At 36.3% G+C, this 27,998-nt stretch overlaps 1 protein-coding gene across 7 annotated transcripts in view; it reads right to left on the bottom strand.

The window, feature by feature from the left end:
* LOC138160705 (olfactory receptor-like protein OLF3) overlaps window positions 1-27,998 on the bottom strand; it is a 650,404-nt gene that overhangs the window by 177,320 nt on the left and 445,086 nt on the right. Inside the window, exon 1 of one of the 7 annotated variants that reach the window (XM_069087464.1) lies at window positions 16,546-16,985. The exons of the other annotated variants lie outside the window; for them this stretch is intronic. The gene's annotated coding sequence lies outside the window, so the exon portion shown is untranslated. Of the gene's footprint in view, window positions 1-16,545; window positions 16,986-27,998 lie in introns of those variants that run through there. 7 annotated transcript variants of the gene reach the window in all.

Below are 27,998 nucleotides of genomic sequence, written 5' to 3'. Positions count from 1 at the left end.
CTAGTTGGATTAGATGGCCTCCACCCAAAATTGTTTCCTACCAACATTCTGTGATCATTGACTTCAAGAGCAATTCAAAATCAAGACCCTTGAGAGAAAGATAAGTAGACCTCAAACAAACAAACAAAATAACAGCTAGTGTCCATACACCTAACTGACATCCTCTTTTATGTCACATCAACTCAGTGACATTGTGAAATTTAGTCTTTTAAAAATATTTTTTATTTATTGCATTAACTATTTCCCAATTACATGCAAGAAATTTTTAACCTTATATTTTTAAAAAATTTGTGTCCTGGTACAATCCGTCCTTATAACCTGACTAATGTATAATGTGAAAGTATTTACAGATCCTATACTTGACTATAAGGTGCCATAAGGGGGGGGGGAGGGAGGGGGATAAAATGTGAAACTCAAGGAATTGTGGAATTGAATCCTGTAAACTAAAAGGAAACAAACAAATTAATAAAAAAAATAATTTAAAAAAATTTGTGTGCTACATTATTTCCCTTTCTTAACCCCACATCAATTCCCACCCTTCACCCTCATTGAGAAAGCAAGTAATAAGGTCTTGGAAATCTAAAGTTTAAAGGTCCTAGGCATAAAGGTCCCTTTCCTTAAGGGCAGCTAGGTGCTATAGTGGATAGAGTGATGAACCTGGAGTCAGGAAAATTTATCTTCCTGGAGTTCAAATCTGACCTCAGACACTTAGAGGCTATGTGACCCTGGACCTGCCACTTAACCCCATGTACCTCAGTTTCCTCATCTGTAAAATGAACTGGAGAAGGAAATGGCAAACCACTCCAGTATGTTTGCCAAGAAGACTCCAAATGGGCTCACAAAGAGTCAGACATGAATGAAACAACTTAGTAACAAAGGATCCTAGTTATATAATCCCTTCCTCTTTGACAGAGCAGTTTCTCAGTAATCTATCCCCACCCAGAAAATGCAATTAGAGTATTCAATTGTCATAACCATAATAACATTTCATATTTATACAGTTCTTTAAGATTTATAAAGAGAATATATTCACCTCCAAACAACTATAAAATAGCACCCCAAAATGAATTCTGGAATGGCAGAAACAGCAAAAAGACAATGTGAACACTCTTCTAAGGCCAAGAAAACTTGGTTGATCAGCAAGAAAGGTCTGTCTCACTAAGGTAAAAGGGAAGTGTAGTCCAGAACAGAAAGCTTCCTGGCAAGTCAGCAGGAGGCCTCAGAAAGCTAGCAAGAGAAACTGAGTCTCAGTGTGGCATAAGCAGACAAATATCAATGCCAGGGGAACTAGCAGATGCCAATGCCAGAACCCTCTATGTGCCTTAGTGCAGCCTCAGGCAAACAGAAAAATGCCAGCACTGGGACCCATCATGTACCTCAGCATAGTCAATGAAATGGGCAGATACCAGTGTGGGAACTCCCTCCACCATATGCTCAGTACACCAGGAGATGCCAGTATTGGGATCCTACCATGTGCTTCAGATCAGCACCAGGTAAGTTGCCAGACCCCTATGGCCTCCAGCAATGTCAGCAAACACCTACTCCTTCACCTCAGTACAGCACCAGATACTAGGGTCTCCCGTGGTCCTCACAGCAACACAGTAAAGCACCAGGCAAATAACCAGGACCTAGAGACCCCAGAATAAGTACACTTGGGGCAGCAACCCAGTAAACCCAGGAGCAGAGGTTAAATTTAAAAGTAAGGGGGAAAGTGAGAAAATAGGAAAAGTAACAAACAAACAAGAATGAAAAAAAATAAGATCATAAAAAGTTATAATGGTGACAGGGAAGACCAAGATACAGACTCAGAAGAGGACAACAATATCAAAACACCTATGAGCAAAGACCCCAAGGAAAAATGAGAATTGATCTCAAGCCCAGAAAGAACTCATGGAACAGGTCAAAAAGGAGGTTAAAAATCTAATTTAAACATGGAAGAAATTTGAGAAAAGGAAGGATAATGATGGAAAAGAATCATGGAAGAAGAATCAACAACTTGGAAAAAAGAAAATAACTCACTAAAAAGTAGAATTGGCCAAATGGAAAAGGGGGTAAAAAATTTTAGTTGAGGGGGAAAAAAACTGAGGAAAAGAATCAAACAAAACCATCAGAACGAAAAAAAAATGGAATCAAATGTAAACTACCTCATTGAAAAAAGAACTGACCTGGAGAATTGATCCTGGAGAAATAATTTGAGTCATTGAACTACCTGAAAGTCACAATAAAAAGGAGGACCTGGACATCATACTTCAAGAAATCAGAAAGAAAAAAAAACAAAGAAAATGTGCTTATATCCTAGAACCAGGGGACAAAATAGACATTGAAACAATCCACTGACTGCCTCTGGGAAAAGATCCCAAAATGTATTGAGGGAGATGGTAGACAGAAGCAAAACACTGCTAAGAAGGGAAGGGGAGGACAAACATGAGGAAAAATATGATGATTGGAAATATGCAGTAATCATAACTGTGAATGTGAATGGGATGAATTCTCCAATAAAACAGAAGGATAGCAGAGTGCATCCTACAATATGTTGTTTACAAGAAACACACTTGAAACCTAGAGAGACACACATAGAATAAAGGTAATGGACTGGAGCAGGATATAAAATGCTTCAGCTGAAACAAACAACAAAAAAGCAGGAGTAGGAATTATGATCTTAGGCAAAGCAAAAGGAAGAAAAATAGATTTAATTAAAAGAGAAAAAGAAGGGAACTACATCTTCCTAAAAGGTACCAGAGACAATGAAGTAATATCAATACTAAATATATACGTACCAAGTGGTATAGTATCCAAATTCTTTTTTTTTCCATTTTCAAATGCTTTATTAACTTCCGATTTACATCATTCTTTTCCGCCAGATTTTGAGTTACAAATTTTCTCCCCATTTTTCCCTACCCACCACCTCAAAACAGCAGTCCCACAGAATATCCCCTTCTCCAATCTGCTCTCTCCCACATTTTCTCCCATACCCCTATAGACTTTTCCAGTAGGGCATGGTGGATCTCTGTGCCCCAGTGCCTGTATATCTTCTTTCCCAATTACATATAAATAGTAATAATAATAATAATAACAATAATAATAATATATGTAAATATATATATATTTAAACATTTGATTTTAAAACTTCGAATTCCTGATTCATTCCCTTCCTCCCTTGTCACCCACCCTTACTGGGAAGATAAGCAGTTCAGTATAGGTTGTACATGTGTAGCTAATGCAAAACAGTAACATAGTAGATATATGGTAAAAGACTGACTATATTTCCCTCCCTCCTATCCCACCTCCCACTTGTTCTATTCTCTACTTTGATCCTCCCCCTTTTTAAAAGTGGATGCTTCCAAATTCCCTCCCCTGCAGCCTATCCTCCCTTCCATCATCCCCCCTCTCATGCCCTCCCCCCCTACTCTCCTGTAGAGTGAGATACCTTATTTAGTGTGTATTTCATTCTCTCCCCAAACCAAATTCAATGAGAATAAGTTTGGTTCATTCCCTTTTGCCTTCCTATTCTTCCCCTCCATTGTAACCATATTCCCTTGCCTCTTCTATATGAGATAGTTTACCCCATTCTGTCTCTCCCCATCTCCTCTCATTATATTCCTCTCTCATCTCTTAATTTCACCTTTTAAGTATCATCCCTTCCTGTTAAATTGGTCCTGTGCCCTCTATCTATGTATAACTGTAGACATATATACACCCATTCACATACGTATTCATATGCCCATATACCCTCATATAGTATCCAAATGCTTAAAGAGACTTTAAATTAGTTTTAAAAGAAAGTAAACAGCAAATCTGTATGATGCAGGATCTCAACTGCCCCCTCTCAGAAGCTGATAAATTAAAAAAAAATAAATAAATAAACTAAGTAGTGAATAGAATCATAGAAAAAATAGATATCATACACCATGGGAGAAAATTAAATTTAGATGGAAACAAATGTAACTTTTCTCAGTGATATATGCTACCTACACAAAAACTCAACATGTATTACAACATGAAAATTTCACAAGCACATTTAGGGAGGCAAAAATATCATGTGTATTTTTTTCAGATCATAATGCAATAAAATTTATATTCAACAAAAGGCAGTGAAAGATAGATAAAAAATTAATCAGAAACTATATAATCTTATCCTAAAGGATAAGGAAGTCAAAAAATAAATCACAGAAACAATCAATAATTTCATTAAAGGGAATAAGAACAATGAGACAGCATATCAAAATTTATTGGATGCAACTAAAGCAGAACTTATGAGAAAACATATTTTTCTAAATTCTTACATCAATAAAATTGAGAAAGAGCATATCAACGAATTGGGTATGCAACTAAAAAATCTTTAAAAAGAACAAATTTAAAATCCCCAATTGAGCACCAAAATGGAAATTCTGAAGGTGAAATTAATAAAAATCAAAGGAAACTAAGTCATTGGCTAATTTGACTTAAAAAATAAAGAAGAAAACCAAATTACAAATATCAAAAATGAAAAAAGTGGGGCAGCTAGGTGGTGCCATGAGTAAAGTGCCAGCTGGAGTCTGGAGGACCTGAGTTCTGGCCTCAGACACTTAACACACACACACACACACACACACACACACACACACACACACACAAACAACTAGCCCTGTAACCTTGGGCAAGTTACTTAACCCCAATTTCCCTCCAAAAAGGCAAAAAAAAAACATGAAAAAGGTGAATTCATCACCAAAGAAGAGGAAATTAAAACAATAATTAAGAGCTATTTTGCCCAATTATATCAATAAATCGGACAATCCAAGTGAAATCACTGAATATTTACAAAAATATAAATTGCTAAGATTAAGATAGGAGGAAATAAAAATAACTAAATCCCATCTTAGAAAAAGAAATTTAATAAATCATCAGTGAACTCCCTAAGAAAAAATCCCCATGGCCAGATGGGTTCACAAGTGAATTCTACCAAATATTTAAAGACCAATTAATTCCAACATTATATAAACTATTTGGAAATATAGGCAAATGAGTCCTACCTAATTCCTTTTGTGACAAATATGGTGCTGATACCTAAACCACAGAGAGCCAAAACAGAGAAAAAAATTACAGACCAATTTCCCTAGTGAATATAGATGTAAATTTTTTAAGTAAAATGCTAGCAAAGAGATTACAGCAATATATCACAAGTATCATACACTACAAACAGGTGAGATTTATACTAGAGATGCAGGTTTGTTTAAATACTAGGATATCAATAATAAAACCAACAGGAATTATATGATCATCTCATTAGATGCAGAAAAAGCTTTGGACAAAATACAGTACCCATTCCTATTTAAAATGCCACAGAGCACAGGAAAAGGAGGGTTTTACTTAAAATGATAAGCAGTATCTATCACCAACCACTATCTCTAATAGGGCTAAGCTAGAAACCTTACCAATAAGATCAGGGTGAAGCAAGTATGTCCATCATCACTACTATTATTCAACATTGTACTAGAAATGTTAGCTATAGCAGTAAGAGAAGAAAAAGAAAATGAAGGAATTGGAATAGACAATGAGGACATCAAATTGTCCCTCTTTGCAGACTATACTAGAGAATCAACTAAGCTTTCTTGGAATAAGTAACACCTTTAGCAAAATCAAGATATAAAACAAACCTACATAAATGATCAGAATTTCTATATATTACCAATAAAATCCAGCAGCAAGATATAGGAAGAGAAATTACATTTAAAATAATTGTAAACAGGGTAGCTAGGTGGCACAGTAGATAGTGCACTGACCCAGGATTCAGGAAGACATGAGTTCAAATCTGATCTCAGACCCTTACTAACTGTGTGACCCTGGGTAAGTCACTTGAGCCCAATGCCTCCAAAAATTAAGGGGGGCAGCTAGGTGGCAGAGTAGAGCATCAGCCCTGGAGTCAGGAGGACCTGAGTTTAAATCCAGCCTCACACATTTGACATTTATTAGCTATGTGACTCTGGGCAAGTCACTTAACCATGATTGTCTCACCAAAGAATTAAAATAAAATAACTGTAAACAATATAAAATACTAGGGAGTATACCTGCCAAGACAAACTAAGTCCAAAAGAAAACAATTACAAAATACTTTTTACACAAAGAAAGTCAGATCTAATCAACTGGAAAAATATCAATTGCTCATGGGTAGATTGAGCCAATATAATTAAAAGGACAATTCTGCCTAATTTGGTCTATTTATTCAGTGTCATACCAATCAAACTATGCAAAAATAGTTTATATGGCTAGAAAAAAATAACCAAAGAAAATCATATGAAAGAACAAAAGTCAAGAAGACCAAGAGAATCAATTTTTAAAAATTTGAAGGAATTGGATCTAGCCATACCAGATTTCAAACTGTATTATAAAGTGGCAGCTATCAAAAGAGTCTGATACTGGTTAAGAAATAAAATGTTGGATCAGTGGAATAGATTAGTTACATATTACATTATAGACAATGGCCATATAATCTAGTAGATGAAGACCAAAAGATCCAAACTTTTAGGACAAAAACTTATTATTTGACAAAAACTGCTAGGAAAATTGGAAAACATCATGACAGAATCTAGGTATAGACCAACATCTCATACCAAATGCCCAGAAAAAGTAAGAAAAGTTACATGATTTTTCATGAAAAGGGATATACCATAAACAAAGTAGGAAAGCATGGAATAGTTTATTTGTCAGATCTATGGATAAGGGAAGAATTTGGACCAAAGAAAACAGAAAGCATTACATTTTTAAATTAATTTTGATTATATCAGATTAAAAACTTTTTGTACAAACAAAACCAATAAAGCCAAAATTAGAAAGAAAGCACAAAACTGGGGTGGGGGGAATTTTGCAACAAGTATCTCTAATAAAGGCTTAATTTCTCAAGTATATGGAAAATGTAGTCAAATCTATAAAAATACAAGTCATTCCCCAAATGATAAGTGGTCAAAGGATATAAACAGGCAGTTTTCAGATGAAGAAATCAAAGCTATGCATAATCATATGAAAAAAATTCTCTAAATCACTATTGATAAGAAAAATGCAAATTAAAACATATCTGAACCATTACCTCTCACCTATGATATTGACTAATATGACAAAAGAAAATTATAAATATTGTATGGGAGGTTAGAAAAGCTTGAACACTAATGCACTGTTGGTGTAGTTGTGAACTGATGCATTCTGGATCCATTCTCCATTTTGGAGAGCAATTTGGAACTATGTCCAAAGGACTGTAAAATTGTTCATACCATTTGATCCAGTGATACCATTGCTAGGTCTATATCCCAAAGACATCCTAAAAAGGATATAATAATTAACAACTTTAGCAAAGCTGTAGTCTATAAAATAAACCCACATATATCATCAGCATTTCTATGTTACCAAGAAAGTTCAGCAATGAGAGATGGAGAAATTCCATTTAAAATAACTGTAGACAATGTAAAATGTTTGGAGTTCTACCTGCCAAGACAAACCCAGGAACTATATGACCATAATTACAAAACACTATTCTCAAAAATAAAGTCACATCTAAACAATTGTATCTATTGCTTATGGGCAGGCTGAACTAATATTCAAAAAATGAAAATTCTATCTAAGTGAATCTACATATTCTGGGTCATTCTAATCAAACTACCAAAAAAATTTTTTATCAAATAGAAAAAAATGGTAACAGAATTCATCCAGATGAAGAAAAGGTCAAGAATATCAAGAGAATGAATGAAAAAATGCAAAGGAAGACATACCTAGACATACCAAGTCTAATACTATATTATAAAGCATCAATCATTAAAACTAGTTAGTACTGTCCAAGAAAGAGTGGTGGATCAGTGGAACAGGTTAGGGACACAAGACATAGTAGTCAAAGGCTGTAATAATCTATTGTTTCATAAACCCAAAGACCCCAGATTCTGCAATAAGACTCTCACTATTTGATAAAAAGTGCTGGGAAAAGTGAAAAATGGCATGGCAAAAACTAGGCATAGACTAGTATCTCACAACCTGTACCAAGATAAGGCCAAAATGGGTATATGACTCAACATAAATGGTGATACCATAAGCAAATTAGAAGAGCAAGGAATAGTTTACCTATCAGATCTATGAAGAATTTGTGACCAAACAAGAGATAGAGAATGTTATGAAACACAAAATGGATAATTTTGATGACATTAAATTGAAAATCTTCTATATAAACAAAACCAATACAACCAAGATTAGAAGGAAAGCAGAAAGCTGGGAAACAATTTTTATAGCCAAGTGTTTATGATAATGACCACATTTCTAAAATAGAGATAGAACTGAATCCAATGCATAAGAATACAAGTCACTCCCCAAGTGATAAATGGTCAAAGGATATGAACAAGCAGTTTGCAGTTGAAAAATTAAAATTATTTATAGTCATATGAAAAAAATGCTCTAAATCAGTAATCATCAGAGAAATGCCAATTAATACACCTCTGAGCTATCACCTCATATCTATCAAATTGGCTAATATGACAAAAAAGTAAAATGATAAATGCTGGGGAAGATATGGGAAAATTGGAACACTAATGAATGGTTGGTGTTGTGAATTGATCCAACCATTCTGGAGAACAATTTGGAACTATGTCCAAAGGGTAATCAAATTGTGCATACCTTTGGATTCATCAATATCAGTTCTAAATCTGGATCCCAAAGAGATCATAAAGAAAGGGAAAAGGATCCACATGTACAAAAATATTTATAGCAGTTCTTTTTATTGTGGCAAAGCACTGGAAATTGATGGGATTACCATCACTTGGCTAATGGCTAAACAAACTGTGGTATGTGAATGTAATGAAAAACTATTGTGTTATAAGAAATGATGAGCAGGCAGATTTCAGAAAAACCTGGAAAGATCTACATGAACTGATGCTGAATGAAATGAGCAGAACTAGGAGAAAATTGTACACAGTAACAGCAGCACTGTGTGATGATTAATTATAATAGATTTAACTCTTCTCAGTTATACAATGATCCAAGACAATTCCAAAAGACTTGTGATGGGAAATATGAACCACATCCAGAGAAAAACTATGGAATCTGAATGCCAATCAAAACATACTATTTTCACTTTTTTGTGGTTTGTTTTTTTTTTCTTTCTTGTGGTTTTCCCCCTTTGTTCTGTTTCTTCTTTTATAATATGATTAATGTGGAAATATGTTTTACATAATTGTAAATGGGTAACCTGTATCATATTGCTTGCTGTCTTCGGAAGGTGGAGTGGAGAGAGGGAGAAAGAAAACCTTGGAACTCAAAATTTCATAAAAATGAAATTTATATGTAGTTGGAAAACATTACTATTAAGAAAAAAAGAAACAAACTAGCTCATTGGCCTCTAGAGTTTCAGTAAGAGAGCAGTTCTTTAGGATGCTTTTCCTAACCATATTTGAGTTTTATTTTCCTGTATTCCAAATTTCAGGTTGTATCCCATAGATGAGATTGAGAGTTCATGCCACCCAGTGATGTCATTCCAAGATAAGTAAGGAGAGAACTCATCATTTCCTCTTGGCAGAGTCTAAATTCAGTTATGCAGAGAACAGAAATAGCCTAACATAATATGAAAAATATTATCTTGTAATTCAGGCTAATTATTATACATGGTTGCTGCAATTCCTTGGGGGGCTATGAAATATCCAGGGCTATTCCTTTGACTTATTTGCATAGCATTTCTGTGCACTATGGGAAAGAATATAAAGAGGCATTTGGAGCTACCGTGTTTCCCCGATAATAAGACCTATCACGAAAATAAGCCCTCCCCTTACTGTGTAAGATTCCTCTAAAATAAGCCCTCCCCCGAAAATAAGCCCTATTGAGATTGCTACTGTAGTGACGGTGATCCCCTGTGCTACACGCTACATTATGGTACCCTCTGTATGCACCGTCCCCCCCCCTCGTGAAACGCACGCCGAGCTCTGAGCTGCATCCAATCAGAGCTGCAGCAGTGAGCGCATCATCCTGTTCTTCCCCAGTGATTTGCTTGCTGGCGCCATTGAGAGCAGTGCCACGGAGGAGAGCTGAGGCAGGACAACATAAAAACCCGGTATGTAAGCAGGAGTGAGGGGGCATGATGGAGGATAAAAAGGGCATGATGGAGAAAAAAAGAACTCAGGGGGCATGATGGAGTGAAAAGAAGGACTGATGGTCATAATTTTATTATTCTGTCTGTTTTGACCCCCAGACATGAGTACAAAAAGGAAGAGCTATACTGTTGAGTATAAGAAAGTAATTGTAGAGGAGTCACATGGCAAGAATCTTGCAGTTTTCTGTAAAGAAAAACTTTTGGATCTTCGAATGGTCAGAAAATAGAGAGCAGATTATAATAACCTCAATCAACAGGTGGATGAGGGAAAAGGGAAAAAGGGCAGGTCTAGATCAGGTCGGCAGCCCTTATATCCTGACTTGGAGATCCTCATTGGTGAATGGATTGCTTACAGGAGAGCAAAGGCCTTGGTTGTGCACAGGGCTGATACATTATTCAAGCATTTGCCCTTTCAATGGCACCAGAGTTTGAAATGGTCTCAGAAGGATTCAAAGCATCACAACACTGGTTGGACGGTTTCCTTCAACGGTATGAACTGTCCCTCAGAAGATCAACAACACTGTTTAAGCTGGAAGATGCTGAAGTTATTAAACGTGCACTTGCATTCAAGTCCTTTATTGATAGGTAGGATCGAAATTTCCAAGTACCAAACCTGCAATATGATTGCTATGGATGAAACTGCAGTGTTTATGGGACAAGGACCTCAAACAACAATTCATCACAGGGGTGCAACATCAATCTACATTCCCACCACTGGCTATGAAAGTGCACGGGTCACCTGTGTTTTGGCAATTCGTTTGGATGGAAAGAAAGCCACACCTCTAATCATCAGTAAGGGCAAGAAAGATAAGATTGAATGTGTATCTGGCATTTACATTCTTGAAACGGAAAAAGCCTGGTGTACACAAGCCGTTATAAGAAAGTGGGTTGATTTAATGCTGCCACTTGTTATGCGAGGTAACCAAAGAGGTCTGATAGTCTGGGATTCAGCCAGCACTCACTGTGCTAAAGAAATGAAGAACTTCCTTGCAGAGAGAAGAATAGATCAAGTAATGATTCCTGCAGGAATGACTGCCTATCTCCAGACCCTTGATATTGCAATAAACAAGCCATTCAAGGACCATTTGCGCATGGAAGTCAATGACTACATTGAAAATAGAATGGAAAGAAATCAGCATGGAAACTTTGTGAAGCCCTGTCTGCAAGAAGTCGTGACTTGGGTGAAGAAGTCATGGGATAAAATTACTGACAGCTGTGTCGCCAAGGCACTACGAGCAGGTTACCTGGACAAGACATATACATTTAAAGAGAGCTATATTGCTGGACATGACAGATTGGGTCCACTTCTTCTGAAGGAAATGGAGGCTCAAGACATCCAGGACGGAATTCAGGGTATGGACACTTATGACGATGTTGTTGAAGAAGATGACATGATCATTATTGAATAAAGGTACATTTTTTTGTTCACATTTACCTGTTTATTAAAATTGCTGTCAATGTTCAGTAAAATAAGCCCTCCCCTGAAAATAAGCCCTCTGGTGTTTTTCTGTCCAAAAAATTTAATAAGACAGTGTCTTATTATCGGGAAAACACGGTATTCCTAAGTCCTCTGCATAACTGAACACTGAAAAAATAGTTTTCCCAAAAATACTCAGAAAATTTCTAGGCTTTAGATCACTCTTGACCCTTTTGCCTTCAAGTTAGTGAACCAGATAGAGCTCCATACCTTTTGAATTTTAGGAAAGCCAGACAGCAGGCTGTTCATGAAGATATAGTCATTGAAGCTCTCAGAGAGGAATTTCACAGCTGTTTTAGGCAAGAGCTATCCAATAACATGGAAACCAACAGAAGGTGAGAAAATTCCCTTTATTTCTCAGGGCCTCATTTCTTCATCCATAAAATGAGCAGCTGGAGTAGGTTGACCTCAAAGGTCATTTCTGGCTTTAAATCTAACCTCCTATGAATCCATGCATTAGAAAATTAGCTGAGTAAAATAAAAACTTGTGCATGTATAGGAGAAAATCTTGCTAGTTGAGGTGATTTAACTAGGTAAAATTAAAAATCACTTGCAATAATCTTTGATTCTCTTAACTTGTGAATAAAATATGATATAAGGATAGGTAGAGTTTGGGAACAGGTACTTAGAGTGTTTTCAAATCCTCTATATATATGACTACTAAAAAAAGGAAAAAAGAAATCTACAATTTTGCTAAATATTGCAAATAGAACTAAAAGGAAGATGAGATATCAGTTTGAAAATAGTCTATACCATAAAGACTGAATGTGGAAAAATTACATTCTATTAGGTAATTGCTTTTGACTTTTAAAAAAAAAAAGCACTTTCTGATTTGTTCTGCAAAAACACCTTTTTTTCTACAGATGTTTGAATTGTGGTGTTCAAAGTCCCCCAGAGGGTATGGACTTCAAATAAAAAGTAAACTTCTTGATGACAGGTACTGTCTTTTGCCTCTTTTGTAACCCATATCTTAGTACACTACCTGGAACATAGTAGGAGTTTAATAAAAGCCTCTTGATTAATTGACTAATGAAGCTGCAATGAAAAGTCCTGCTTTACAAAGTTTTGCAAAGGCCCACATTTCAGTGTGGGGGAAGGATCAATAGGGAAAGGAGATAGTACAGTAGACTTGGAAAGAAAGATTTGTCATTAAACAGCAAACTTCATTTCAAACAAAAGATTCATAGAATTTAGAATCCAAAGACCTTGGTTTGAATTTCAGCCTTGTCTCTTATTACAAGAGTGACCTCATGAAGGTCATTTCACTTTCCTAGGTCTTTGCTTCATTATCTGTTAAATGAGGAGCAGGACTAGATGACGTCTTCTGGACAAGAACATATGCAAAATTAAACTGAATGCTATTTCATTATTATGAGCAAGAAGATTGGCCCTGGGAAAGAGCTGAGGAAATGTTTCTCCCGCTGGTCTTTGCAGAGGTGGGGGAGTAGGAGTGTGGGATGTATTTCTGAAGCCCCAGAATATGGGTAGTTTAAATTTATAATTAAAGGATAAATGAAATGTTAACTCTTAGGGAAACATTAGGAAATATACCCAAGGCCTAAATTGTGGTTAGTGAAATTTTGCTATTTAATTATAAGTTCCTGGGACTTTAATTTAGTATTGTTTTGAGCTTTAATTATTAGAATAATTGTCTGAATTGTCATGAAGTCAATTCCAGAAAATGATATGTTTTGCAGTCTGGGAACTGCTGAAAATGGATGTCTATGCCTGGGGAAAGTTTTAGGGATGGCTTTGGCATGGCCAAAGATAGGATCTACCATTTGTTTCACCTTGTCTGAAAAGGAAATTTCTCCATCTTGTTAATCCTGAGCCTTGCTTTTGATACACTGTGACTACATGATTGGCTGTCAGATATTATTCATCCCTAGAATCAAAAAGAACTAAGGGAGATTTCCCTCCTCTTATGATATATGAACTATGTACTTTCTTTTGTTTTACAGCAAATTTCTATAATCAAGAAGTTTTGTAAGTATAATACTAAGTCTATTAAACAACAGATTGATACTGGAACATCCGAGTTACTAAATAGAATGTGAGTATCAACATCTTACAATTTTAACCTATTATATTTGTGGTCAAATTATATTATAGGGATGATATCCCCCTAAGGAGGAAATGATCAGACAAAAGGAAAATGATGTAATTTAAGAAGATTTCTAAATAAATGGAATTGTTTATTTTGAGAAAGCAATGTGATTAGACTATTTTCTTTAAGAATTACATACAGATGTATAGTATTGACTTCTAAATTTATTTGTCATAGAAATGTAGGTTTTTTTATTATGTTTTATTAATAAGTTCTCAAAATTGGATTAGGGATTTTAAACATAAATTTTATTGAAAAATGGTAAAGAAAATGAAATTGCTTGCCCATATTTAAAGTAACTGTCTGATAATTTTAAGAGGCAAAATAGTTCATTTTACAGTTGGATCCTTATAAATTTTTTAAAGGATTCTTATATAAGGTATAGGATTTATGTAAAGATAGAAACAGCAAATGGCATATAAACTGAAATTCTTGAAAGTTTCAAAAAAGGAGAAAAAATTTAAGAGAGCATACTAAATTATATTAAGTCAGAATCATCTAGGAACCTCTAGATTTAGAACTAGAGAAACAGTGTCCCCTTCAGAGCTGTCTTGAGGATAAAACCTGTTGTCTAAGAAGACATATCTATTGATCAGATAACTACATGAGACATCTGGGACTCAAAATGTGTTGATTCAATGGACATTTGGAATGGATTACTGGGATACAAGGTGACTTGGTACTAGTTAATATCAGTAATAATTGTTGCATTACTTTGGTCTTTTGTTTTGAGATGTTTATGTTTAAGTTTTCTTGGTTACCTTGGTGATAAGTAAATCATCCTTATCTGAATTATCTTATTGTGGGCCCCCTAAGTAGTTTGATCCATACTTGATAAACTCTCTAGAAAAAAAATGTTGCCTTAATTTTCTGCTTTCCTTTTGATCTTGGCTACATTTGTTTTATTTGCATAAAACCTTTTTAATTTATTGTCATCAAAATTACCCATTTTACATGCAACTTTGCTTTCTATTTCTTATTTATTCATAAATTTAATGAGTAATATGTTTGACATTCTTCTAAATTTCTTACAAATCTCTCTTTCTATATATAGGTCATGCATCCATTTTGACCTTATCATGGTAAATGCTATAAGATATCGGTCTATGCCCAATTTCTGCCATACAGCTTTCCAGTTTTCCCAAAAAAATTTTTTTTACCAAATAATGAATTGTTATTCCAAAATCTTGTCTTTATAGTTGTCAAATAAAAGGTTATTATGTTTATTTGCTGCTGTAAATTGCATACTTACTCTGTTCTATTAATCTACCTTACTATTTCTTAGGCAGTACCAGATAGTTTTGATAATTATTGACTTATAATATAACATGATGATCTGGTACTATTAAAATTCCTTCCTTTACATTTTTATTATTTCCTTTTATATTCTCGACTTTTTGTTTTTTCCCAAAATTAATTTTGTAATTATTTTTAATTCAATAAAAATTTTGGTAACTTAATTGGAATATTGTTAAATATTTAAATTGGTTTAGGTGATTTTTTTTTTACTATTTAGTCCTGCCTACCCATGAACAATTAATATTTCTTGAATTATTTAAATCTGACTTTCTTTGTATAAAAGGCTTCTTTTTAAATAATTTTGTTTATATAGTTCCTGAGTGTGTTTTGGCAGGTATACTCGCAGGTATTTTATCCTATCTAGAGTTATTTTAAATGGGGAATCATTTATTACCTCTTCTGTCAGGGTTTTGTTAGTGATCTATGGGAATGCTGATGATTTATGTGGATTTACTTTATATATTACTAATTTGCCCAAGTTATTACTTGTTTCTACTAACGTTTTATTTGTGTCTTTAGGATTTTCAAGTACATCATCATATTATCTGCAAAAAGAGATTCTTTTATTATCTCACTTTTTTCTTCTAATTCATTCTTTTTTTTTCTTATCTTACTGCTATTGCTAGGATTTCTTCAAAAAAAATTCTCTTGGTTATATCTACTCTTCCCTACATCCCCAAATAGCCTCTTGATGGAGCTATTCACATACATTCCCACAAGAACTTTAGCACCTAATGCTAGTTATATAGATAGCCAGATGCTTGGTCTTTTCACCTCCCCTTCAACACTCTTTTCCCATGCAAAGAAAGGCTCAGAACTACGCCATTCAGATACTACATCTTTGAGGATTACTTTATAACTATCCTGAGGTGTTATCACTGCATAGGAGATGAGCAATATGAATGAGGGCTGCACAACCTCTTGTGCCAGCTACATAGGAAGCGAAAGTATAGCTGCCTCTATTCAGAGAACTAGTACTTTGTCCCATATATTCATAATCCAAAATATCTTTTTCTCACACTAAACACAGAATCAACTTTGAGGATACAGATTCAGACATCCTCACATTCACTCCCTCATATTCTACTGGTACTTTGTTCACACTCAATAATATCTCTCAAATCCATCGTAAATGTGTGCAGGGGCTGGAATTTCAATCACCTCATCAAATTATAGCATGGGTTCCTTATTACATTTTTACACCTCCACCAGGGTTGTCTAGCATTTTGAAATGCTTTGTGGGAACCTCTTTTTTTCTGCCATTGGCTACAGCCCCCATTAATTTTGTCCTCTCAATCTTTGGGGTCAAACTACCACGATTTCATTTAACCACTTAATACTCATATTAGCTTTTACAGAACAGCATTGACTTCAAAGGAATTACAAGAAAAAAACATACAAACATTTCCCCTAATACCTCAGCACCATAATCTTTCGTATATCACTCAGTCTCTAAGGAAGACAAGGAGATTAGTTTCACAACTTAAGTCATTTTCTACATAGCTTAATCCCACTAAATTCAAATCCAATCTCTCCCTTTCCCTACTCCCACATATGTCCAGGAACTCTTACTTCTCAGGGATTCCCTGGTGGATTAGTTACAACATCTGTCAGGGAATCCTGAACTTCAAGATCACTGTGGTTAGAGCTCTTGGGTTGGGCACTCCATTCTTCCTGTGTCTCGAGCTGAAAAGGAAAAATGAAAGACACCTAAAGCCCAAGCCTGTATCTTGGGGCCATATGTCCTAGGAAAAGGGCAAGGTGGAACTCAAGTTCTTCTGTGTTTACTGCATTGTGTCACATGATCTATGTAAAGGAGTCTTTTATTCCTGGATGACATCAGTAAGACAGAGACTGTTTCAGTCAGAGAGTTTTAAAGACACAGGAAGTTCTGACTATGCAACCAACAGAAAGAAGCTGCTCCTAACTGGATGGGAGGGCAGTGAAGAATGTCTAGCATGTCTCTCCTTGTGCCAATCTTCCTGTCTTCCTTTTTCCAAGATGCAGGTCCCTAATATATCCCATGTGGGTGCCTCCATCTCAGGTGGTCTAGAAATTAACCATTACATTATAATTATCAATGCCAAAAAGAATCTCAATAATTCCTTAGGAGTAGGGATGGCCAGGTGGCTCAGTGAGTAGAAGCTCCGGCTCTAGTGTTGGGATGACCTGGATCAAATCCCGGGCTCAGATACTCAGCACCACACCCAGAAATAACTGGCCATGTAAGCTTGAGCAAGTTACTTAACCTCTATTGCTTTAAAAAATAATAATAATTCCTTAGGAGGTCATTAACACCTGTAGAAAATGGCATCTTCCCTGTATAACTGTTCACTTTCCTCCTCCCAGTTTAGAATTCAGATACACTGTCATCTTCCAAGCAGTCATCTACTGTCAATCCCACAGAATTGGATTTTGGGGTTTTCGAGGTGTTTTTTTTTTATTTTAGACTTATGATTTTGTTGGTGTAGGCAATATCTGATAAGGAAACTACCTAACCATTACAGATAAAATTGTTCTGTGAAATTGAGAATCTTAAAAAAATTCATAGAGCACTGAGTCCTTGAAAGACTTTCCCAGGCTTATCTAGTCAGTACATATCAGAGACAAGCCTTCTTGACTTAGAGGCTATCTCTCTATCCACTGTACCTAATTTTGCTTCAATCCAAAACCATGCCTTCACCCTAAAAATCAGATTTGGTTTTTCTAAGCTGGTCAAGCAATATTCATATCATCTGTAAATCATCATCATAATTATTAAAGGCAGCTGGACAGTATAACAGGACAATAGGTCTGGAGTCAGTAAGACCTGAGTTTGAATCCAGCCCAAGAAATTTACTAGCTTTGTGATCCTGAGCAAATCATAACTTCTACCTACCTCAGTTTCTACATCTATAAAATGAGGACAATACTAGTACCTGCCTCAAAGAATTTTGGTGAGGACCAAATGAACTAATATTTGCAAAGCACCCTGAAAAATCTTAATCTACTATACAAATTATAGTTATTATTATTGTGAACCTTTATATGCAGCTTTATTGTTTTCAAATCATTTAACATACATCATCATTTGATGGTTTTGTGTGTATATATATAATATATGCTTTCTGTATATTCTATATAAATTATTACTTAAATGTTAAAAATTTGCCAGAGATATATGATAAATCAGATGACTAGGGAAAGCTCCATTAGACAGAATAGAAAAATTATTTGAAACTAAGGGGAAAATATAGACTTATTTTTAAAATTTATTTATTTTTAGTTTACAATATTCAGTTCCACAAGCTTTTGAGTTCCAAATTTTCTCCTTTCCCCAAGATGGCATGCACTCTGATATAGGCTCCACATATACATCCATATCAAATACATTTTCCTATTAGTCATCTTGCAAAGAGGAATTATAACCAATGGAGTGAATCATGAGAAAGAAGAAACAAAACAAAAAAAGAGAGAGAAAAAATAGTATGATTCCATCTGCATTCAGACTCCATAATTCTCTGTCTGGATGTGAACAACATTTTCCTTCATGAATCTTTTGGAGTTGTCGTAGAACCTTGCATTGCTGAGAAGAACCAAGTCAATCAAAGTTAGTCATTGCACAACACACCTGTAACTGTCTACAATGTTCTCCTGGTTCTGTTCCCCTCACTCAGCATCAGTTCATCTAATTCTTTCCAGGTTTTTCTGAAGTTCACCTGCTCCTCATTTCTTATAGCCCAATAGTATTCTATTACATTCATATACCACAACTTGCTCAGCCATTTTCCAACTGAAGGGCATCTCCTTGATTTCCAATTCTTTGCCATCACAAAAAGAGTTGTTATGAATACTTTTGCACATGTAGGCTCTTTTCCCATTTTTATGATCTCTTTGGGATACAGCCCCAGAAGAGGTGTTGCAGGGTCAAAGGGTATGCACATTTTATAGCCCTTGGTACATATATGGTTCCACATTGATCTCCAAAATGGTTGGTTCCATTCACAACTCCACCAACAATGCATTGGAATTCCAATTTTCCCATATATTCTCCAGTATTTATGATTTTCCTGTTTTGTCATGTTAGCCAAGCTGACAAGTGCATTATGGTACTGAAGAGTTGTTTTGATTTGCATTTCTCTAATCAATAGTGATTTAGAGCACTTTTATATGACTATAAATTACTGTAATTTCTTCCTCTGAAAACTGCCTGTTGATATCCTTTGACCATTTATGAATGGGAGAATGACTTGTAGAGAATATAGACTTCTTAGCCAGGGAAAGGAAAATCTGAGTCAAAATTGGGTTGGACTTAAGTCAATAGAAGCATTCTATCCAGCAATAATAATGATATTTAACATTGATTTTTACTTCAGAGTTTTCAAAGTACTTTCCAACCAATAATTCTTCTTATGTGATTAAGAGGGAGTATGGGTACAACGATAGACATTATGAGTGGAATTTCTTAAACTATTCAAATTTGAACTTTGTGTCTAGTTTTGTGTGTGTGGGGGGGGTGCAATTGGAAATACCTCTGTATACATGGTGACACTACTATCAATCTCCCTTGATATTCCATTCTTTTTTGGATCCTCTGCATTGCGTTGACCAGGCTGCTTAATTTTTTCTGTGTCTTGGCTACAGAGCTACCCCCAAATGAATTTATTCTGTTTCCAGATAAGCCCCTAACACAATAAACATTGATTGTTTAGTAGTAGTTTGGTTTCACCTAAGATATATGACTTAAAAGTATAATAGAATCAGAGAATCTTCACCTGGAAGGTGCTCTAAAGGTCCTGCAGTTCAATCTCTTCTGCCCAAAGTAGAATCCTTCCTTTAATATCCCTGGCAGGTAACCATGAATCTCTAGTTAGATATTTTCATAATTGAGAACATGATATTTTAGGAAGTTCTGGCTGTTAGAAAAAGTTTGGTTATTATGTTTACCTAAAAATGACCTTCCTACAACTTTCACATATTGGCCATAGAGCTAACATCTTAACCACTTAGAATGTATAAACATTTCCCAGCAGATGATTCATCAAATATTTAAAGGTATTTATCATTTCTACACTTAAATCTTCTTGATCATTCTCATCAGAGGGAATAATTTTGAGTGCCATTACATTGTGTTTGTTTGCTCATTCATTCATTCCAAAAATATCTAGTAAACAACTCTTGGGTGCCAAAAAGGATGTGTAATGTGCATGACCCCTACACTCATGGAGTTTTCATTCTAGGAGAGGACCTGACACATATACAAGTAACCATAACCAGAAATATAACATGAGAAGCACATAGGAAAACTACAAACTGATCTTAATAGGGATCCAAGAAAGGGAAAATTATTTCTGATTTTATTACGCATATGTATGATTTACATGGCTTTCTGATCTATTAATTACATAATAAATAGATTGTAACCTACCTTTCAGTAATTGCATTTCTCTCATTCTATTTGCATAAGACTGTGGGTTCCTTCAGAGTAGGGATGGTTTTCTGCCTTTGTTTTTGTCTCCAGAACTTAACATAATGCTTTATGCAGTGTAACTGCTTAATAGATGGTTCTTGACTTGATTTATACCATTGTGATACAGCTGTCAAAACCAATTGTTGGGCAGAATAGATAGTTTCTTGCATGTTTACACTAAATATAATATCACCTTCTCTGGGTCCTTAGCTTGTCAGAATTCTCCTTTAAAATGTAATACCCTGAACTAAATAAAATACTACATTTACCATCTGACAAGAACAGAATACTGTAAAACTAATTGGATTCAATTTTCTGAAAACCAAACACCTATTACCATTGCTTATTTGAATTGAACTTTGTAATCCAGTAAAACTACATTTAAAAATACAGACCCCTGAGTTGCAGTATGGTCAAATATGAAAGGGCCTTAGACACAATTACTCTAACGCTGTTTTGGCTATACTAAAATATGACCCACTCTATCCTGCAAGAGTAAGAGTTAAGTAACAAATTATGTAAGAGATTATAGAGAGGATTTTTGTGAATTCCTAAGTTGTCAGGTTGAATTATCTAAATTTCAAAGTGAGGGGAACTGTTCTATTTATAGTTTTCTATGTCCTTGGGTTTGTTTTTCTTTTCTGATAGCAAGGGGAAGGTGGTTGTGTAAAGGATCATGTCTAGACTCAAATTCCATCTGTTTTTTTTTTAACTACATCCCCCAGATGTCTGTATTTGAGTCCATGGTGTGAGTAGCCTCTGAGCCAAGATGTTAGGGAAAATTCAAGGAAAGGCTTCCAGAAGGTGATAAGAAGGAGATAGATGAGAATAGATGCCAGCCACTGCACCACGACAAATGAGTGCAGGATATAGAACCAATCACAGTATGTTTCAAAGGAATCTCTAGTTGATATTCTGAGACATTCTTCTGGGTGTTATGGCAAGAGAGAATCATCTGGGAGCTATGCCAAGTTACCAGCATTCCCAAGAATGTCTACTTTAGTAAGACTAAATATGAAATACCTCAGAAGTGTTGACAATGCTTCGTCATCAACAACATGAGTTTAAACTGATATACTATTCCTGCTATGTTGGGAACCAGAGAGAGATTCAGGGACATGAGGAGGATTAGGACTAACAAGATACATTTCGTAGGGTAGTCATATGGTGTGAATGCCAAGAGTGTGATTGCTAAAGTCAGGGTCTTTAATTTATATTTCCATTATATCTCATTAATGTTTTCATTAACGCCTCTTACTAATGATTTTCACATGTCACCTATGGTATGATCTATCAAAGAATACTCTGGATGGATACTAGAACCAATTATTTGAATACCTACAACTTACACCCACCTACAACCTTAAAAGCAGCGAGGACTTCTAGAGTATTACAAAGTTCACTACAATAGATGACAACTGGGGCCAGAATCAGGGAGGCCTGTGTTCAAATCCAACTCAGATACTTACTAACTTTGTGCAACCTTGGGCAAGTCGCTTAACCTCTGCCTGCCACAGGTTCAATTGTAAAATTGGGATAATAATAGTGTCTGAAGATAATTCCAGGATTGTTGTGAGCATCAAATCAGATAGTCTTTAGAAGGCACTTGACATAGTGCCTGGCAGATAGAAGGTGCTATATAATTTTTTTTTTATTATCATCACTATTATTATTATTCTACAGTTAGATAATTAACTATGGAAGTAGTATCACTATGGGTGGGAATATCACAAGTAAACTACATCATTCCCTATATGGCAGATACTGAAATTGGAAGACTAAACCAGAAATTTTGTCCAGAAAGTCAAGTGAGTCATTGTAATGGGAATGCAAATTTGGAAGATCTTCCCTGCCCCTAGGCTAAAGTGCACCTGAAGCCTGGGGTGGGAGGCTTGTTTTTCAGTAGATACTTTTTGATTGGCCAGTGGGTCAATAAGGTTGTTACATTCTCTGAGCCAGGAGAAGGCTATATAAGCCCTGATGTGAGACTTTGTTTTGGGGGCTCACTTTGAGAAGTGTTCTGTGATTTGATCTGTATTCTGAAAAGCCGTTGTCCAGAGCCCCCCCAGCTTTGAAAAACCCAGATGTTGACTGGGTATGGATGTAATGGTTGGACAGTTTGGAAATCTGTCTACTTGATCTGTTTCTGTCTTGATAATTCTGCCTGTATGCTTTGAAGTTCGGGGTGCTGACCTTTTTCCCCTGAACAAGGTAAACGATATATGTCTGACTGATTAAAGTAAGCTTGTTAACCCATTTTGAGTTGCTTTCCTTTAACAAAGCAGATCCAAGAACCTGTATTGCTAGCAGCCACCCTGGGAACATTGGGGTGCTTGCTGCTATAGTCATTTCTAAATTCACTCTTGATATGCTCTGTAATGAAGTTGCCATTCTTGTCTAGGGAAAGAAAAGAATAGAATCAATGACTGACCATTCTGCACCAAGTGGGTGATAGAATAATTAGGTTAGACCTAAGTCTATGATAGTTTGAAGTTTCAGGCCACATAAACTGAGAATAAATCATAGTCTTGTCTGTATATCTTTATTTTACCCTGTTCATATTATTTGTGTTTTTGTATAGGTTCCACCAATTAACATATACTAACACACACATACACACACACACACTCAGACACATATATACTTGTGATGCAAAAGATAAAGAGATGAGGAAAAGAAAATGGATGAGAAGGGGCGGCCAGGTAGCACAGCAAGTAAGAGCACCGGCTCCAGTGTCAGGATGACCTGGAGATCGAATCCTGGGCTCAGACACTTAGCACCCACCCAGAAACACCTGGCCATGTAACCTTGAGCAAATTACTTAACCCTGATTGCTTTGGGAAAAAAAGGAAAGAAAATGGATGAGAAGGAACACCTAGAGATTATGGCAGTGGCAAAAAGAATATCAACCTTGTAATAATTCTTTGGAAGTGACAGATCTCTGAACTCCTACAGCCAAGGCAACTCAGGGGCCATGAAGGTCCAGGAACCTTGGGAAAGGCAGTAAGGACCATACAGTGAAAGAAACTTGATGAAACAAGGAGCACCTGAGTGACTTTGAAAAGAAGAGCTGGTGTCCTGGGGAGTGGGTTCCTGGTCACACAATCATGGAATTAGAGGAGACCTCAGGGACCACCTCGTTGTCCCAACTAGAATCCCCTCTAGAAATACCTGACAAAATCTAACCTTTTCTAGATTTCCATTGAAGGGAAGCAGACTATTCCCATTTTAAATAGTTCTGTTTGGAAGTTGTTTCTTCCATCAACCCTAAATTAGAATCTTTGCAACTTCTACACATGACATCTAGTTCATAGGCTCCTATATTTAGAGGCTAAAGTGACCACAGAGGCATCTAATCCAAATCCTTCCTTACATAGATGATTAAACAGAGCCTCAAGGATATTAGTGAACTAAAAATATTTACAAAAGCTTGCTATGTTTCAACCTCTAAAGTGACAGGGAAGCAAATTGTCTCCTTATAAAATTGTGTTAACCAAAGTATCAAAATTTCTGTTTATCCTTGTCAAATTCCATTTTATTTGATTTGATTCAATATTTAAATCTGTAGATATCTTTTTGAATAGTTCTGTCAATTGTTAGCTATTCTTGCAGAATTGCTGTCAGCTGTAAGTTTGATAAGCATATCGTTCTGATTTTAGTCAAGTCTATGTTAAATATATATATGTATATATGTGTGTGTGTGTGTGTGTGTGTGTATATATATATATATATAAAATAGGACAAGGCCATGTATAAATTCCTGGGGCATTCCAATGGTGATCTCCTTCCGATAAGGCCTTAGCTCAATGAGACTGAAGGTCCAGAACTGTATTTTTTTTCATCCCTTATAGGTATACTCACTATTAAGGGTGAAGAGGGAAAAGAACTAGTTGGATATATCCAGAACCCTAAGGGAGATCATAGAGAAAGTCTCTTAAATATCTCTAGCTTAGTAACAATCAAGGCTAACCTTTCATTTATAGATTAAAAAAATGATGAACTTCTGTCAACCTAAATCTAACCACATGCTATCCTTTTGCGTTTGATTTTTGAAGTAAATACTTCTTTTTCTAAATGTAATGTTATTTTATTTTCAGTTTAAAATTCTCTTCCTCCAACCTTCCCTTTCTTCCACAAACCATAAAAGAGACTGAATCTGAGAGTGTATACAATATTCTTCATTTGACTCTATCACTTCTTTACCAAGAGGAGGAAAGTATATATCAATATTGGACTTCTGTTGCTAATATTGGTCTTTTCATTTAATATGAGTTGTGATGTCTTTTAGTCTTTTTTTCATTTATATCATAATCAACATGCATATTTTCTCTTGTTTCTTTTATCATTATCCTGTATTGATTCATACAAGTCTCCCCATGCTTCTCAGAATTTCTTTAAATTCACCATTTCTTTTTTTTTCTTTTTTTAATGCTTTATTAACTTCTGATTTACATCATTCGTTTCCACCAGATTTTGAGTTACAAATTTTCTCCCCGTTTTTCCCCCACCCATCCCCCCAAAACAGCAGTCCCACAGGATATCCCCACCTCCAATCTGCTCTCTCTCATATTTTCTCCCATACCCGTTTCGACTTTTCCAGTGGATCTCTATGCCTCAGTGCCTGTACATCCCATTTCTTAATTACATGTAAGATGGTATTAATTAATAGTATATATATATATATATATATATACACACATATATATATACATATATGTATATATATTTGAATATTTGATTTTAAAACTTTCAATCCCAGATTCATTCCCTTCCCCCCATGCCACCCACCCCCACTGGGGAGACAAGCAGTTCAGTATAGGTTGTACATGTACAGCTAATGCAAAACAATAACATAGTAGATATATTGTAAAAGACTGACTACATTTCCCTCCCACCCATTCTATTCTCTACTTTGATCCTGTCCCTTTTCAAAAGTGGGTGCTTCCAACTTCCCTCCCCCCCAGCCTGCTCTCCCTTCCATCATCCCCCCTATCATCCCCTTCCCCCCCATTCTCCTGGAGGGTGAGATCCCCTATTTAGTGTGTATTTCCCTCCATCCTCAAGCCAGATTCAATAGGAATAAGGTTGACCCATTCCCTTTTGCCTTCCTGTTCTTCCCCTCCATTGTAACCATTTCCCCTTGCCTGTTCTGTATGAGATAGTTAACCCCATTCTGTCTCTCCCCATCTCCTCTCATTATACTCCTCTCACCTCTCAATTTCACCTTTTAAGTATCATCCCTTCCTGTTAAATTGGTCACGTGCCCTCTATCTATGTATACCTGTAAACATATATACACACATTCACATATGTATTCATATGCCTGCATACCCTCATATAAAGAAATATATATATATATATTTCTATTCCCTTCAACTACTGAGAAAAGTTTTATAAGTTGCAATTATTGTTTTTCCATGTAGGAATGTTAATAGTTCAACTTTGATAAGTTCCTTATGATTTCTTTTCCCTGTTAACCTTCTCATGCTTCTCTTGCTTCTTGTATCTGAATGTCAAATTTTCTATTCAATTCTGTTTTTTTTCAGCAAGAATGCCTGAAAGTCCTGTATTCCACTGAATGACCATATTTTCCCCTGAAACATGATACTCAGTTTTGCTGGGTAGGTGACTCTTGGTCTTAATCCCAGCTCCCTTGACCTCTGGAATATCACATTCCAAGCCCTTCGATGCCTCAGTGTAGAAGCTGCCAGATGCTGGGTTATCCTGATTGTGTTTCCACAATATTCAAATTGTTTCTTCCTGGCTGCTTGTAATATTCTCTCCTTAATCTGGGAATTCTGGAACCTGGCTATAATATTCCTAGGAGTTTTCTTTTTGGGATCTTTTTCAGGAGGTGATCGGTGTATTCTTTCAACCTCTATTTTGCCCTCTCGTTCTAAAACATCAGGGCAGTTTTCTTTGAGAACTTCCTGGAGGATGCTTTCTAGGTTCTTACTTTGGTCATGGATTTCAGGTAGTCCAATAATTTTTAAATTATCTCTCCTGGATCTATTTTCCAGGTCAGTGGTTTTTCCCATGAGATATTTCACATTGCCTTCTATTCTTTCATTTGTTTGGATCTGTTTGACAGCATCTTGATTTCTCATAAAGTCATTAGCTTCCATTTGCTCCAATCTAATTCTGAAGCAATGATTCTCCTCAGTGAGCTTTTGAGATTCTTTTTCCATCTGGCAAATTCGACTTTTTAAGGCATTCTTCTCCTCATTGCCTTTTTGAGCCTCCTTTGCCATTTGAGTCAGTCTGTTTTTTAAGCTATTATTTTCTTCAGTCAGGCTGTTGACTCTCATTTCATAATTTTCTTGCATTGTTCTCATTTCTCTTCCCAGTTTTTCCTCCACTTCTCTTATCTGCTTCTTAAGGTCCTCTATGGCCTGTAACCAGCTTGTATTTTCCTTTGAAGCTTTTGGTGCAGGAGTACTGACTTCACTGTTTTCTTCCTGTTCCATGCCTTGCTCCTTCTTATCCCCAAAATAGGAGTGTAATGTTGGAATCTTTTGTCTGCTTTGTTTCCTCTGCTTGCTCATTTTGCCACTCAATTATTTGACTTTTGGGCTTTTTGCCACAGTAGGACTCTGCCACCAGACAGGGGAGTTTTCGTCCCAAATGCTGGGGTTTTCTCAGCTGCCGGAGGTATTAGATGGGTGCCCTCTCTGAGCTCTCCACACGCTCTGGCAAGCTGGACACACACCCCAGGACCTCCACCCTAGACTGCAATCCAGATCCAAGCAGGTTAAAGCAAGAGCGATTACCCCTCAGACTGGTGCTTGGTCCCCCTACACTCTGCAGCCCAGGAGCTGAAGCCACCACGTGGCACTGGCAGGCTGTGCTGGCATCTCAGCGGTTTCTCACCCCGGGAGTAAAAGCCACGCACTCCCACTTACTGTTCCCAAAGTCCAGACTGTACTGACCTCTCACTTTGTCCTTTGTGTCTATGTGTTGATAAATCTGGAAACGGCCACAGCTGCTGCTGATCTGGAGTCCCTCCAGCCAGTGGCTGGTCAGGCCCGCCGTGGGGCTAAAGCCTCGGTGTGGTGCTGGGCTCGGCTTCCAGAGCGCTTCGCTGGCTGATTCCTGCCGGCCTGCCGGGCTGTCCTCAGTGGGAGGTTAGCTTCTCTGTGTCATTATGTGGGTTCTGCAGCTCCAAAGTTTGTTTAGAGTCCCCTTTTTACATGGATTGGGGAGGGTGGAAGCCGGAGCCGCGGGAAGATCTTGCTTCCTAAATTCACCATTTCTTACAGAAAGGAGTTTCTTCTTTCACTGACTTGCATAACCCAATTTGTACAACCATTCCCCCAACAATGGGCACCCACTGTTTCTAGTTTCTGCTACTACACAAAAAAATGTCACTATGAATATTTGATAAGGAATATTTTAGTACATTTCAGGACCTTTCTTTCTGTCTTTAACCTCCTTTCCATACATGCTAAATCTTGTAATAACTAGGTCAAAAGGTTTTTAAGTTATTTTAAGTTACTTGCCAAAATATTTGTACCAATGCACAGCTCAGCAAAAATTGTATTATCTTTACTCTTTCCCTCCAACATTGTCATCTACA

This window comes from Petaurus breviceps, unplaced genomic scaffold, assembly GCF_028583685.1.
Source record: "Petaurus breviceps papuanus isolate PSGF00001 unplaced genomic scaffold, PetGlider_PUasm1.0 181, whole genome shotgun sequence".
In the NCBI taxonomy this organism is placed as follows: Eukaryota; Metazoa; Chordata; class Mammalia; order Diprotodontia; family Petauridae; genus Petaurus; species Petaurus breviceps.
Note: the sequence above shows the minus strand (reverse complement) of the source record. Positions and strands in the feature narration are given on the sequence as shown.